This window comes from Schistocerca gregaria, chromosome 4 (assembly GCF_023897955.1).
Source record: "Schistocerca gregaria isolate iqSchGreg1 chromosome 4, iqSchGreg1.2, whole genome shotgun sequence".
In the NCBI taxonomy this organism is placed as follows: Eukaryota; Metazoa; Arthropoda; class Insecta; order Orthoptera; family Acrididae; genus Schistocerca; species Schistocerca gregaria.
The window spans coordinates 768,979,938-768,994,517 of NC_064923.1; the positions used below are offsets into that span (position 1 = coordinate 768,979,938).

At 42.4% G+C, this 14,580-nt stretch overlaps 2 protein-coding genes across 2 annotated transcripts in view; both read right to left on the reverse strand.

The window, feature by feature from the left end:
* The window catches only part of LOC126266652 (putative fatty acyl-CoA reductase CG5065), a 394,269-nt gene extending 392,234 nt beyond the window's left edge, over positions 1-2,035 (reverse strand). Inside the window, exon 1 of the mRNA XM_049971045.1 lies at positions 1,866-2,035. The gene's annotated coding sequence lies outside the window, so the exon portion shown is untranslated. The remainder of the gene's footprint in view (positions 1-1,865) is intronic.
* LOC126267917 (MAGE-like protein 2) overlaps positions 1-14,580 on the reverse strand; it is a 103,266-nt gene that overhangs the window by 72,392 nt on the left and 16,294 nt on the right. The gene's annotated exons all lie outside the window — the stretch shown is intronic.

Sequence of the window (14,580 nt, forward strand, 5' to 3'; positions counted from 1 at the left end):
CAGGGGTCCGCGAGCTATGCCAGAGGGGTCCGCAAGATGATATTAGAATAAAAAATGTATTAAATGTATTTAGTGTGATAACAGATTTTTTGTTTTGGCCGCTCAATATTTTTTCAATAACGAATATGTCAATGTTTTTTTCTAAGTACCAAAAATAGAAAACGTATAAAAAGACTCTTAATTTGGCTTTTTTGGTACTTGATAGTGTGATACGACAAGATACCAATCATGCTCAGTGAGGGGGCCGTCGAGAAAATTTTGTTGGGAAGCCGTGCAGTAGGGTATAAATTAGCACTTAATTTGGTATTTAAGATACCACTGGAGATGTAAAAACTCTAATAAACTAATGCACAACCTACAAATTGTTTTATCTTAGTTAAATAGTCTTACATCGCAGCCTTGCGGAGTGGCTGAGCGGTTTGAGGCGCCATGTCACGGACTGCACGGCCGCTCCCGCCGGAGGTTTGAGTCCTCCCTCGGGCGTGAGTGTGTGAGTGTTGTTCTTAGCATAAGTTAGTTTAAGTAGTGTGTAAGTCTAGGGACCGATGACCTCAGCAGTTTGATCTCTTAGGAATTCACACAAACACCTCACATCGCGTTTACTTCGAAACAATCCCTTTTGTTTTCCTGATTCTAACATTAATATTTTTCATCTCTGGAAATGGAGATACTCTGTAGATACACTTGTTTCCAAATGTTTGATCCAACAACATTTCACTGCGCCACATATGTCTTTATGATGATGGCGTAAGAGCCGATAATCGCGTCGTGAAACAAATAACAAGTATTGTAGAACATTAGAGCACGTTGTGTGTGTTTCATTCCGTACGAATTACGACTTCCTTTGAATAAGTTTGGAGTAGTACAGTTGAAGACACGCGCGGAAAGACGGGTTAACCCTCAAATGTAAAAACTTAGAGATAAGTGTCACCATCTGTTGCTGTGTACGGGAACCATCGTAACTGACATTGTCCTCACCCCTAAATAGGGGTGGGACCAATTTGGAGGTTAGCCGTTTTTCTCCGCATGTCTTCTTTACGATGGTTTAGTAGCAATGTAAGATTTTCCCCGCGTAGTGATCTAGGGTTAAAGACTATCGATTTCAAACTCGTGTAAACGACGAGGACGAGAAATTCCGCTCACATAATCATAAACCGGTGTTAAAGGAATTGATTCTATTTTACCTCTCTGTCTCCTGTGTATTTTGTTAGCATCGTCAACCCTTTGTTTTCTGTTTTAACTTCGTCAATTTTCCGCCATCTTACAATTTAAGTAACCGTTTTTATCGCCTGTTTTTATTGTTTATTATCTTCTTCTTATGTTTTCAAAATTCTGTAGGCTGAAGAGTGGCGTACTAAGCTGTTGCCAGCCTGCCCCCTTCGGGGGGAATCGAAACTCAATGAAGGGAAAAAAACAGGAATTGACGTCGACGTGAAACGAGTCCACGAAACATGTTGAAATGTGTGTGAAATCGTATGGGACTTAACTGCTAAGGTCATCAGTCCCTAAACTTACACACTACTTAACCTAAATTACGCTAAGGACAAACACACATACCCATGCCCGAGGGAGGACTCGAACCTCCGCCGGGACCAGCCGCATAGTCCATGACTGTAGCGCCTCAGACTGCTCGGCTAATCCTGTGCGCAAACGAGTCCACGTGAACAATGACTGGTTACAGTAAACATCTGCATTGCCAGACTCGGAACCTTTCGACAACACCCGTGCACAGCAGGGACAGCGAAATGGAGCCGTAGTGAAGTGCGGACAGTACGACATCGAGCCCACACCGTGAACTGCCAGCCGCCCGCAGAGCTGCAGACACGCGGGTGGTGGCGAGCGCGCTTCTCGAGTTGCCGCCCTACCTGCGAGTCGGGCTGCGGCTGCGTGCGTGTGGTCGCGGGGACGGCCAGAGAGGCACTGTGGCCAGAGAGGCACTGTGGCCGGCCGCTGCGCCCCCACCGCCACGGCCCGCACAGAGCCACCCCGCTCCTCCACCACGCAGCACCAGCGGCGCCCCTCCCCCCCTCCGCCCCTCACTGCTCCGCAGTCGCGGCGTTCAACGCGTCGCAGTTGAAACAACAGTATACACATTGTCGCGACGTAGCAGCATTACGACAGCTTTACAACAGTGACCACTCTCTGCAGCAACCACACCACCTAGACGAACGATGAAAAAGGTCAAAATCTTCTCGGTTGTTACGCCGCGTCATATTTCCTTCCAAAACGATCGACGTTTCGACCCCTCTGCTGGGATCTTCTTCAGGATGCTTCAGTGCCCACTATTGCTAGAACACTATCAGGGACTTCTTTCTTTCCTTTATTGGCAGCAGCTTATTACGCTGCTCTTCAGCCTACAGCCTTTTTAAAATGTAGGAAGAAGCTAAGACACAATAAAAGCAGGCAATAATACGGGGACTTAAATTGTAAAACGACGGAAAATTGGGCAAAGTTAAAACATAAAGCAAAGGGTTGGCAAAGCGAATAAAAATACACAGGATGCAGACAGGTAACATAGTAGACAGACAATTGAAAAACATGGCGCGACAGTCTGGTTTTTGTTCGCAAGAGATATAAAATCGCACCCAGCGACAGTATGATGGCCGTTCGCAACTCTTTGGAAAAGACACACAACACCGAGCACTCACTGTAAAAACTGCACTAAAATGTCGGCACAAAGATGACACACCACAGCCTAGGGCTGATGGGGGGGGGGGGGGGACCTGGACAGATGAGGGGGAAAACAAGGAGGGAGGAGAGGAAAAACGAAGGGGGGGGGGGGAACCAAAGAAGGGAGACGATTCTTATTAGGGGGGAGGGGGCGCAGGGCAGACGCGAGAGGGAATGGGAAAAGGCAGAGGAGGGAAATGCAAAAGGACTCGGGGGAGAGAGGGTAGGTGGCGAAAAAAGTTGATGGAAGGGGGGGGGGGGAGAAGTATCAGGGACTATTGTCGCATTCTCTTATAGACAGTTTTCCCGTATTTGCAGAAGTAGGAGTATTGGGTAAAATTTTTGTGGCTACCATTGGTGGGCCGTCGTCATGGACTAATATTCCCGCTGTGATGCAGAAGGTACTGAACTCTTGTGGGTGCTATTGGTTACCCATCGTCATTGGACAGAAAAGCACTATTCAACACTTACTCTGGAAAAGGTTATTGGTTAAAATTGCTCCTACTGCTATTGGTTGGCCGTCATCATTGACTAGAAGCGAAACAGACAGAGCAAGAGACGGGGAATGTTTACCAAAAACATTATTGTCCCCCGAACACGTTGTTTATATTGCTCGCACAAAAAAATGTTCAAATGTGTGTGAAATCGTATGGGACTTAACTGCCAAGGTCATCAGTTCCTAAGCTTACACACTACTTAACCTAAATTATCCTAAGGACAAACACACACACACACCCATGCCCGAGGGAGGTCTCGAACCTCCGCCGGGACCAGCCGCACAGTCTATGACTGCAGCGCCGCAGACCGCTCGGTTACTCGCACACCGCGGTGACATATTCAGTTCCTTGATGGCGGGAAGCCACGATTACGAAAGCCTATAGCCGTTCACTCGATTGAAATTACATGTATTCATGCATTCTTGGTAATTTCATCCGCTTCTCGGACCTTTCCTCTATAAATGTTGGTTTCTTTAGCCGGCACATGAACGCTATTAAAATTGATGTCTGAGCCACAGTTCAAAAATGGTTCAAATTGCTCTGAGCACTATGGGACTTAACATCTATAGTCATCAGTCCCCTAGAACTTAGAACTACTTAAACCTAACTAACCTAAGGACATCACACAACACCCAGCCATCACGAGGCAGAGAAAATCCCTGACCCCGCCGGGAATCGAACCCGGGAACCCGGGCGTGGGAAGCGAGAACGCTACCGCACGACCACGAGATGCGGGCAGAGGCACAGTTGTCGTGATGTTTCGCTACAGCGGATTTTACACTTTGTTTTAGCCGCGTATGCCGTTCGTGTTCCTTAATGTGTTCTTTAACTGTTCTTTCCGTTTCGCCTATATACACTTCGCTGCAGCCACATGTCATTTGATAGACGCCTGCATTGTGGAGGCAATCAGATGCATCAGTTTTTCGTCAGAAAAAATCTCTCTCTCTCTCTCTCTCTCTCTCTCTCTCTCTCTCTCTCTCTCTCTCTCTCTTCTTTTTCTTTTTTTTTTTTTTACCAAAGAAAGATGTCTGGATACCATTTTTCTTTCGAATTCTGCTTAAGTGGTCAGTGACCCCAGAAACGAACGGTAACCTAACGGGTTCCTGGTCATTCTTATTAGCAACAGCGTCTTCACGCCAGAAGTGACCCAGTGGGACCGTCCGACCGCCGTGTCATCCTCAGCTGAGGATGCGAATAGGAAGGGCGTGTGGTCAGCACACCGCTCTCCCGGTCGTTACGACGGTTTTCTGTGACCGGAGGCGGTACCATTCGGTCGAGTAGCTCCTCAACTGGCATCACGAGGATGAGTGCACCCCGAAAACTAGCAACAGAGCATGGTGGCCCAAATGGTCACCCATCCAACTGCCGGCCACACCCGACAGCGCTTAACTCCGGTGATCTGACGTTAACCGGTGTAACCACTGCGGTAACGCCGTTGCCTCATTGTTATTAGCGTTATTAATATTCCGCCTACAAGCCCCTTCGATTGAAAAACTATCATTGCAATTTGTCCTCACTGTCTTTAAAATATCCAACTCCGATTCCAAGTTCTCGTCATCACTGATACAGAAGGCAAGTGAAGGCACAGTGTTGAGCACAGCTTGCTTCTGGGCAGGGCGGTGGTGCTTGTTCTCGTCGTCGTTTGAAGACTGGGCTGATAGAGTTCTCCGCGCTTGTAGACCCTCTGGAAGCCACTTTGTAGGGAAAAAAAAAAAAAAAAAAAAAGGCACCACGCACCACTAAGGGATGCACCGCGAAGGGATTATCTGACTGGGACGGAAATCTGTAGAAAATGAAATGATCATATGGCACTGATGGACGGGAGGCCTATCCGGGAAACTTCGGCCGCCGACCAGGCAGGGCTACATTGGGCGATTTGCTTGTCGGTGATGATGAGATGATGGTGATGATGACGACCACATAATACGCAGTCCACGAGCGGAGAAAATCCCCAACCGGGCCGGAAATCGAACCCATGCCCGCCCCATGGTAGGCAAATACGTTACCACTCAGCTAAGCAGGAGGATATGGCAATCGGTAAATGTACCGTACATGTAGGGACAAACAAATGATTAAAATTTCAGAAAATTTGGATGACTTATGGAAGAGAGTGAGCTTAACAAATTGACCCTGTTAATGACGCACTGGTCCACCTCTGGCCCTTATGCAAGCAGTTACTCGGCATTGATTGGCGAAGTTGTTGGACATCTTCATAAGGGATATCGTGTAAAATTCTATCTAACTGGCGCTTTAGATCGTCAAACCCGAAATGATTGGAGGCCCCTGTCCATAGTGTTCCGAATGCTCTCAATTGAGGAGAGATACGGTGAACATGAGGGCGGGTATTATCTTGCTGATATGTATACACACGACGGTTTTCCACGAAGGGCAAAAAACAGGTCGTAGAATATCGTCGACGTACCACTCTGCTGTAAGGGTGACACGGATGCAATGAGAGGCGTCCTGCTATGAAATGAAATGGCATTTCAGACCATCACTCCTGGTTGTCGGGCTGTATAGCGGATGACACACAACCTTGATATCGCACCAATGTCCCGGGCTTCTCCACACATGCTTACTCTGGTCGTCGGGACTCACTTCGAAGCGGGATTTTTCACTGAAGGCAATGCTGCTCTAGCCAGTGAGATTCCAGGCCGAAGACGCTTCACGAGACGCCTTGGACAGTGGTGGTATACCAGCCTGACTGTCGCTCATCATACTGCCCGACAACCAGGAGTGATGGTTTGGGATGCTATTTCTTCTCATCGCAGGACCCATTTGGTTGTCATCCGCGGCACTCTTATGGCACAGCGGTACGTCGACAATACTCTACGCCCCGTTTTGTTGCCCTTCATGGTAAGCCATCTTCAACTTAAATTTCAACAAGATAATTTCCGACCAAGAAGGCGCGAGTTTCCACTTCTTGCCTTCGTACATGAGAAACCGCACCTTGGTCAGCAATGTCACCGGATCTCTCCCACATTGAGAACGTTTGGAGCATTTTTGGGCGGGGCCGTCCAACCAGCTCGTGTATTTCACGATGTAACGCAGCAGTTACACAGAATTTGGCACGATGCCCCGCAGGAAGACATCCAACAACACTGACAGTCAACCCTAAGCCGAAGAACTGCTTGTATAAGGGGCAGAGGTGGGTGGGTCAACGCGCTATTGACTTCCTCAATTTGTGAACCTCTTTCTCATGAATAAATCGTCCAAATTTCCTGAAATTGTAATTATCTGTACATGTAAATCGCATCTATCGATTTCCGTCACACTCTAAAAATTCCTTCGTGGTGTGTCTTCTTTTCCTTTCTTTCCTTTTTCTTCCTTTTCCTTATAGTGTATTAAAACTTACATCCATTTGAACTTCGTGGCTGTTGTCAACTCTTAATCTCCAGTTTGCATCCCACACTCCTCCCTCCATTACCAAACTGACAATTCTTTTGTTATTGAGGATCTCTTCTTTTATCCGAGTTGCACCATAAATTTCTTTTGTCGACAGTTCGATTCAGTATATCTATACTATTTCTCCGAGCTGCCCATCTATTCTTCAGCCTTCTTCTGCAGCACAGCATTTCCTAATGTAATTTCTTCAACATCAATTGATTTAATTCGATTACATTGTATTTTGCTTGTTTTACTTTTGTTAAACATCTTGTGACCTGTGCTGTTTCAGAATTTACGACGTAATAAATGCTTTATTGGTTCACGGGCGTCGCGTCGGATATTGTTTTGGAAGCTGTATAACATCTTGGTGTTGTGTTCTTTAAGAGCGGCAGGCTGTTCAAAAATGATCAAATAAAATGTCTTCCACCCTCCGACGCAATTGCAAACCATCCTGCGTTCCGTTCAAGACAACCTGGTTCTAAGGAGATCAGCGATATGTGAAATCCCGTGTCAGTGTGGTAAGTCGTACATTGGCCAGACGTTTCGTACTGTTAGGAATAGATGCATTGAACATAGACGTCACACCAGACTGGGTCAGGCACAGAAATCTGCTGATGCTGAACACTGTCTTGATACGGAACGTAGTATGGACTTCGGAGAGACAAAGATCCTTTCGTCCGCTTCCACGTACTGGGACTCCATCATTAAAGAAGCACCTGATGATGAGACACACAGGACTCCAGCTCAGCAAGGCATGGGAACCAGAACTGCCGGTACTAAGACATCATCGGACGCACACAAACGAATCCGAGTCAACACAGGGGAAGAACCGGAGTCAGCGCAGTTAAACTGGAACTCAACACCCTGCCCGCGTGCTCCCTGTTTCACCATTTGTGGCCGCGCTTTTCCCGCGTCGCGCATGCGAAGGTTGTGACCCGTTTCCCCGGCAGGGGGCACTGGATGTCGCCGTGCTCTATGATTCGGCTACGATGACGTTAGAGCCCCACATGTCGGCGCCTGCGCGAGTCAGCGTGTATGTTGCCGACCCACTGTAGTAAAACGTCAGTAAGCACCTGAAGATGACGAGCACCTGTCTCGTTGAAACATTCTGCAGCTTCCACAACATTATCCGACACGACGCCCGTGAACCGATGAAGCATTTTATAACCTCTTTTGAAGACATCTTCAGTTCAGTTCAAACGCTCTTGCAGTTACTCTGTCGTCCCTGACAGAATTATAATATCATCAACAAAGAAAGTTTTCATTTCTTCTGCCTGAACTTAAAAAACGGTCATTTTCTCTAACAAAATTTCTCCTTGATATATTATATACATATTTATATATTATATATATTTAAACAATATTCAGCCAATGTCTGTCCGAATATTCATTAGAGCATGTTGTAAAAATTTAAAATACATTGGTCAAGAATTTTTCCAGATTTTTGCTAACAATCTTCCCGATTCTGTATTAAACATATATTTATATAAAATATATATTTAATAAGTATGTAGCCTATGTCTATCCAAAAGTTTATTGGAGTACAGTGAAAAAATAGGGAAGAAATTGCTCAAGAACTTTTCGAGATATTTACTGGCAACTTTTCTCCTTTGCGGATTGTAAGTATCTTTATATATAAATATATTTATATATTAATAATATGTAGTGTATGTCCGTTCAAACGTTTATTACAGTAGCATGTAAAAATTTGAAGTTAATAGGTCAAGAACTTTTTGAGCTTTTCTCTAACAACGTTTTCGCTTTATATATTATATGTACACATATATACACGTTTAGTGAAGAAATATTTTGCCTATTTCCGTCTGAAAATATATTACAGAAGCATGCAGAAATTGGAACTAAATCAGTCAGTCATTTTTCTGTATACATTGAAAAATATGTAGCCTCTGTCTGCCAGAGAGTTTATTCGAATATTGTGTAAAAATCTGAAATAAATCGATCAAAAAGTTTCCCAGATTTTTGCTAACAACGTTTCCTCTTTATATATTTAAATATGTATCGATATACCACATATATTAAAAATATGTAGCCTACTTACATCCGAACCTTTAGGAGAGTATAGTGAAAAATTTGAAGTAAATCAGTCAAGTACTTTTGGAGACTTTTGGTAACAATTTTAAACAACGACTAGTCTTTCTATAGTGGCATAGATTTATATACTGTATATATTAAAATGTATGTAGCATATCTCTGTCCTAATATTTGTTACACTAATGCGAAAAATTTCAAGTAAAGCAGTCAATAGCTTTTGGGGAATTTTGCCAACAACGTTTCTATTTTATATGGTTATACATATTTAGGTACAACATATGGTTTTAAAAAAGTAGCACATGTCCGTCTGTTGGTTTATTAGAGTATCGTTTAAAATCTGAAGCTATATCGTCAACGACTTTTCGAGATTTTTGTAAACAAGCGTACTCATTTATGTAGCGTATATATATTTATATACCATATATATTTAAAAGTGTTAAACCTATGTCCATCCGAATGTTTACTAGTATATCATGTAAAAATTTTCAGTAAATCATTCATGAACTATTTGGGTTTTTTGTAACAACGTTAAAAGATGATTTGTCTTCGAATAGAAGTATTGATATTATATATACACTTACTAAAAGCAATTGTAGCCTGTGTCTCTCCGAACGTGTATTAAAATATCGTGTAAATATCATAAATAAATCAGGAAAGAACATACAGAAATTTTTCCTTAAAGCTTTTCGTGTTTATATGTTGTTGTTGTTGTTGTTGTTGTTGTGGTCTTCAGTGCTGAGAATGGTTTGATGCAGCTCTCCATGCTACTCTATCCTGTGCAAGCTTCTTGATCTCCCAGTACGTGCTGCAGCCTACAACCTTCTGCATCTGCTTACTGTATTCATCTATTGATCTCCCTCTACGATTTTTAATTTATGTGCTGCCGTCCAATACTAAATTGGTGATCCCTTGATGCCTCAGAACATGTCCTGCCAACCGATCCCTACTTCTAGTCAAGCTGTGCCACAAACTCCCCTTCTCCCCAATTCTATTCAATGCCTCCTCATTAGTTATGTGATCTGCGCATCTAATCTTCAGCATTCTTCTGTAGCACCACATTTCGATAGCTTCTATTCTCTCCTTGTCCAAACTACTTATCGTCCATGTTTCACTTCCATACATGGCTACACTACATACATATTCTTTCAGAAACGACTTCCTGACACTCAAATCTATACTCGATGTTAACAAATTTCTCTTCTTTCCTTGCCATTGCCAGTCTACATTTTAGGCCCTCTCTACTTCGACCATCGTCAGTTATTTTGCTCCCCAAATAGCAAAACTCCTTTACTACTTTAAGTGTCTCATTTCCTAATCTAATTCCGTCAGCATCACACGAATGAATTCGACTACATTCCATTATCCTCGTTTTGTTTTTGTTGATGTTCATCTTATATCCTCCTTTCAAGACACTGTCCATTCAGTTCCACTGCTCTTCCAAGTCCTTTGCTGTCTCTGACAGAATTACAATGTAATCGGCAAACATTAAAGATTTTATTTCTTCTCCATGGATTTTAATACCTACTCCAAATTTCTCTTTTGTTTCCTTTACTGCTTGCTCAATATACAGGTCGAATAACATTGGGGAGAGGCTACAGTCCCGTGTCACTCCACTACCAACCACTTAATTTCTTTCATGTCCCTCGACTCTTATAATTGCCATCTGGTTTCTGTACAAATTGTAAATAGCCTTTCGCTCCCTGTATTTAACCCCTGCCACCATCAGAATTTGAAAGAGAGTATTCCAGTCAGCATTGTCAAAAGCTATCTCTAAGGCTACAAATGCTAGAAACGTCGGTTTGCCTTTTGTTAATCTAGCTTCTAATATAAGTCGTAGGGTCAGTATTGCCTCACGTGTTCCAACATTTCGACGGAATCCAAACTGATCTTTCCCGAGGTCGACTTCTACCAGTTTTTCCATTCGTCTGTAAAGAATTCGCGTTAGTATTTTGCATCCGTGACTTATTAAACTGATAGTTCGGTAATTTTCACATCTGTTAACACCTTCTTTCTTTGGGATTGGAATTATTATATTCTTCTTGGAGTCTGAGGGTATTTCGCCTGTCTCATATATTTTTCTCACCAGACGGTAGAGTTTTTTCATGACTGACTCTCCCAAGGTTGTCAGTAGTTCTAATGGAATGTTGTCTACTCCCGGGGCCTTGTTTCGACTTAGGTCTTTCAGTGCTCTGTCAAATTCTTCACGCAGTACCGTATCTCCCATTTCATCTTCATCAACGTCCTCTTCCATTTCCATAATATTGCCCTCAAGTACATCGCCCTTGTATAGACCCTCTTTATATCCTTCCACCTTTCTGATTTCCCTTCTTTGCTTAGAACTGGGTTTCCATCTGAGCTCTTGGTATTCATACAAGTAGCTCTCTTTTCTCCAAAGGTCTCTTTAATTTTCCTGTAGGCAGTATGTGGGTGGCCGTGCGGTTCTACGAGCTACAGTCTGGAACCGTGGGACTGCTACGGTCGCAGGTTCGAATCCTGCCTCGGGCATGGATGTGCGTTATGTCCTTAGGTTACTTAGGTTCAAGTAGTTCTAAGTTCTAGGGGACTGACGACCTCAGAAGTTAAGTCTCATAGTGCTCAGAGGCAATTGAACCATTTTTTTAGGCAGTGTCTATCTTACCCCTACTGAGATAAGCCCCTACATCTTTACATTTATCCTCTAGCCATCCGTGCTTATCCATTTTGCACTTCCTGTCGCTCTCATTATTGAGACGTTTGTATTCCTTTTTGCCTGCTTCATTTGCTGCATTTTTATATTTTCTCCTTTCATCAACTAAATTCAATATTTCTTCTGTTACCCAAGGATTTCTTTTTACCTACTTGATCCTCTGCTGCCTTCACTACTTCATCCCTCAAAGCTATCCATTCTTCTTCTATTGTATTTCTTTCTCCCATTCTTGTCAATTGTTCCCTTATGCTCTTCCTGAAGCTCTGTGCAACCCTTGGTTTTGTGAGTTTATCCAGGTCCCATTTCCTTAAATTCCCACCTTTTGTAGTTTCTTCAGTTTTAATCTATAATTCATAACCAATAGATTGTGGTCAGAGTCCACATCTGCCCCTGGAAATATCTTACAATTTAAAACCTGGTTCCTAAATCTCTGTCTTACCATTATATAATCTGTTTGAAACCTGCCAGTATCTTGAGGTTTCTTCCATGTATACAACCTTCTTTTATGATTCTTGAACCAAGTGTTAGCTATGATTAAGTTATGCTCTGAGCAAAATTCTACCAGGCGGCTTCCTCTTTCATTTCTTACCCCCAATCCATATTCACCTACTACGTTTCCTTCCTTTTCCTACTATCGAATTCCAATCACCCATGACTATTAAATTTTCATCTCCCTTCACTATCTGAATAATTTCTTATATCTCATCATACATTTCTTCAATTTCTTCGTCATCTGCAGAGCTAGTTGGCATATAAACTTTTACTACTGTAGTAGTCATGGGCTTCGTGTCTATCTTGGCCACAATAATGACTTCACTATTCTGTTTGAAGTAGCTTACTCGCACTCCTATTTTTTATTGATTATTAAACCTACTTCTGCATTACCCTATTTGATTTTGTATTTATAACCCTGTATTCACTGGACCAAAAATCTTGTTTCTCCTGCCACCGAACTTCACTAATTCCCACTATATCTAACTTTAACCTATCCATTTCCCTCTTTAAATTTTCTAACCTACCTGCTCGATTAATGGATCTGATATTCCACGCTCCGATCCGTAGAACGCCAGTTTTCTTTCTCCTGATAACGACGTCCTCCAGAGTAGTCCCTGCCCGGGGATCCGATTGGGGGCCTATTTTACCTCCGGAATATTTTACCCAAGAGGACTCCACCATCATTTAACCATACAGTAAAGATGCAGGTCCTCGGGAAAAATTACGGCCGTAATTTCCCCTTGCTTTCAGCCATTCGCAGTACCATAACAGCAAGGCCGTTTTGGTTAGTGTTACAAGGCCAAATCAGTCAATCATCCAGACTGTTGCCCCTGCAACTACTGAAAAGGCTGCTGGCCCTCTTCAGGAACCACATGTTTGTCTGACCTCTCAACAGATACCCCTCCGTTGTGGTTGCACCTACGATACGGCTATCTGTATCGCTGAGGCACGCAAGCCTCCCCACCAACGGCAAGGTCTATGATGGGGGGGGAGGCGATTTTTATATGACATAGACATATTTATGCTTCAAATACAATGAAAAGGTGTAATCTGTGTCGTCCGACCGTTTATTACAGTGTCATTTAAAACTGGAAGTCTATCGGTCAAGAACTTTTCGAGATTTTTTTGTGACAACGACAATCTACAAATTGTTTTTATATAGATGTATGTCTGTGTTTTCCACACCTCCTCCTAAAGCACTTAACCGATTTCAATCAAACGTGGTGCACATATCTCTTATTGTCTGAAAAGGATCACTATGGCGCTAAGAACCACCTACCTACCAAAGGAGCTGGGATGGGGTGAAAAACCAGTGTGGTCCACGACACTCTGTAGTGACTTTTCACCTAAATTTGGGGGTATAGATCCGTTATAGCTTCAGTCTAGTGTCATTTACGTGTGTACATATCGTGCGTACGTACGAGTCACTGAACAATAGGTGTGAGCACACTTGTGCTTTTAATAACATAGAGTAAGATCACTTGAGTCTATATGTACAACATATTCACTACAATTTCATTCCACAGGCAAGAAACTTTATCTTTGGTATTGTTAATGCTTCCTGTACTCAAGTACTCGATAAATAAATCACTTTGAAGTGTCTGTATATGCGTATAAATTAGGATCAGATCGATGTGAAGCACCTTAGCCGTTTACTGTTAGAAATGTCTAAGAGTCGTATGGGACGTATTTTAACATAAATAATAATTTGTGCTTTCGTAGGTTCGCGTGAAGAAACAACTTCTGCATAGTACATTTCTTATCAATTCAAAGCTCAGCACTTTCTTAGCTGTGAAAAATCTCGTGACTTGAACAGAAGATAGCCGTGAAGCGGCAACCACAAGAATCTGTTTTGATATCGATACTACTCTCTGCAAAATGAAAGAAATTAACTTGACTTTACTCTGTTTATTCAAGAAATTAATTGTAACCCATCTCCTTTTGGCTTTACGCCACGTAATATTGGAATGATTTTTAAAGATGCTTTGCCGTATTGCAAATGGTGGCCAACAATACTAACTACAGCTTGCGCTGTATCGCACGTTATAAATCTCTGAAAAATATACAATTAATTTTTCGTACATATGGGGATGTTAATGTTAATGACATAAGTGGTTCCGTTATCAGTAACAGCACATATTTACCAGAAATACGTCACAAGATACATACGTCTCCATCCAAATCTTTCTCGTAGGAAGATTCTAACCAGAGTAAAAAGATTATGAATAACTATTTCTGTTGGTTTCATTGTTCTCAGTATCTTTACTACAAAGCATAAATTATCGTGAAATATCGATACCGCTTTTCACATGTATCTCAGTGAGACAAATAATATTTTTAATTACTCCTTTGCACACAGAATAAAAATTCCTTTCATTCCGTACACATTTCATGTCAACCATAAATAAATGTTTCTCATTCCCAGAGCACCAATACAGTATTTGAGAGTGAGAGCATATAGTGACATGCAGCAGCCTCAGTCATAATTTCAAACCTTTAAAAAACTTTTCGTCGCTGACAACCCCTACAAAATGATGAAAGGAAAAATGTTTATCGCTTACTACATTTTTTGCAGTTAATACAGTGAAACTGCCCCATGAAGATTAACGTTTTAATTTATTACTTCTTTATTTCTAACTGTATTTATGACTGTATTTTATTTCAGAATTGTCACTACTTAGATTAGGTGTAGAATAGATTTTTCCATCAGAAGGGTCTGTTGTACACTTTTCTCCTGCTAACCAGTATTGTTTTCCTTTGATAACGACAGCCTTAGGCATTGTAAAATTTCAT